The sequence below is a fragment of the Marmota marmota genome, unplaced genomic scaffold, assembly GCF_001458135.2.
Source record: "Marmota marmota marmota unplaced genomic scaffold, marMar, whole genome shotgun sequence".
NCBI classification, from domain to species: domain Eukaryota; kingdom Metazoa; phylum Chordata; class Mammalia; order Rodentia; family Sciuridae; genus Marmota; species Marmota marmota.
In genome coordinates this window covers 19,046,750-19,048,794 of record NW_026000249.1, presented here as the reverse complement: position 1 = coordinate 19,048,794, position 2,045 = coordinate 19,046,750, and the positions used below count along the sequence as shown (strand labels likewise).

The 2,045-nt window shown below is 37.0% G+C and overlaps 1 non-coding gene across 1 annotated transcript; it reads left to right on the top strand.

The window, feature by feature from the left end:
- The first annotated feature begins 1,434 nt into the window (after positions 1–1,434).
- Positions 1,435–1,507, top strand: Trnat-ugu. Its single transcript has one exon. It is a non-coding gene; the product is annotated as a tRNA-Thr (tRNA).
- The last annotated feature ends 538 nt before the right edge of the window (positions 1,508–2,045 follow it).

Sequence of the window (2,045 nt, the reverse complement as noted above, 5' to 3'; positions counted from 1 at the left end):
TTTTTTCTCCATTAAGGTACAAGAAGGGGAAAATCAATCTATATACTTTTCTAAGAAATGAAATGCATGGTCACTTCTTTTTAAAAAAAAATATTAATTTTTTTTAGCTATAGGTGGACACAACATCTTTATTTTATTTATTTATTTTTAATTGTTTTTAGTTGTAGATCGTCACAATGTCTTTATTTTTATGTGGTGCTAAAGATAGAACCCAGGGCCTCATGCGTCTGAGGCAAGTGCTCTACCTGCGAGCTACAACCCCGCCCAACATCTTTATTTTTTATGTGTTGCTGAGGATCAAACCCAGTGCCTCATGAATGCAAGGCGAACGCTCTACCTCTGAGCCAGAATCCCAGCCCCTGCATGGTCACTTCTAATGGAACTGAATAGTGCTTTGAACTGCAGAAGATAAAAATGGGAAAAATAAGCAAAAATTATGAAAAATATTCATTATGATTTTTTATTGCAAACATGAGGTCATTAGTGTTTTCTTACAATTATCACAAGAAAGCCATTTATATTTTATTGATATCTGCACTTTCTTTTAAAAATTAATTCACTCCTCAAATATTCTCTGAGTATCTACTCTATGCCAGGTAGAGTTCTAGGTGCTGGCATCTAGTAGGGGGTTCTTATTTGACAGAGTGGCACCCCAATCCTATTACCATCTCTACCCACTATATGCTGTCCAGACTGATTGTGGAGTTCTGCCACTGAGCTATATCTCTTTTCCTTTCAAGGCCCACCTGAGTTACAGAGCCTCCCCTGATCTGCTGTTTTCCCTCTTCTTAACAGTAAGAGACTAGGTCATTCTTTTCCTTGCCAATTCTCATACCACTCCCTCTAAAGTTCTGACACAGAAGTTTTTACACTGAAGTACAATAATTTATATGGGTTTTCAAATTGTGTTTCTCAGTACTTAGGAATTCTGTAGAACTTCAGAGGTTCCCAAGGGCAATATGAGAAGGATATCAAGAACACAATTTCATTTTTTCCTGCCCTGCTAAGTCAACTGATAATAGTTTAGTATTAAAAGTTATACTAATTGCTGGGTGTATTGGTGCATGCTTGTAATCCCAGTTACTTGAAAGGCTGAGATAGGAAGATTGAAAGTTTCAGTCTGGGCAATTTAGCAAGGCCCTGTCTCAAACAAAACAAAACAAAAACAAAAAACAGTTGGGCATGTAGCTCAGTGGTAGAGTGACCTGTGTTTGAGCCCCAGAACCTTCCAAAAGTTATATTAACATTCTTTGACTCATAATAGGTCCTACTATTATCTTTTAATAAATGGGGTTTCTAACTAGGTTTATTTGAAGACAACATTTGTATTTCCAAGTGCTTTTTTGACAATTACTATTTAAGCTGATATGCTCTGTGTCCAGGAATCCCTGGTCAAAATGTAGATGTCTTTCAGCAAAAATCCATTTTCGAGCTGGGGTTGTAGCTCAGTTGGTAGAGTGCTTGCCTTGTATGCACAAGGCCCTGGGTTCAATCCCCAGCATCACCAAAAAAACAAAATTAAAAAAAAAAAATCCATTTTCTTGTGATTATCTCAGAGGGTGTTAATTTCAGTGAGCTAAGGCTTGGAATGCATAGGGTGGGGTTTAGAGGGTTGTGGGTATAAGAATGGAGCATTTTGTCATAGGGACAGGAGAAATAGATAAACAAAGGTGTGAAAGGGAGGAAGTAATTAGAGGTGAGCTTGAAGAATGTCAAAGACAAATTTGCCTGCTTCATGATTCATTTTATTATGAGCACAACCAAGGATGCTAGACTTCAGGGTTTTAGAATTTAGAGACATAGTTCCTGTGTTTTGTGTCAGAATGATGGTGCCTCCCTTTTCTCACTACAAAATGCAAATTTCACACTATTTGTGAAACTGGGAGCTCACTAACAATAAGTGAGAAGGAGAAAATTGTGTTGAATTATTTTCTTTCACTCTTTCTTGTCTCTACATCTTCTGCAAAGTAACTTTGCATATCCTTTCACTAAAAAAAGAATATTCTTCCTTATTCTTAAACTTGGGCTTTTGATTCGCATTGGCC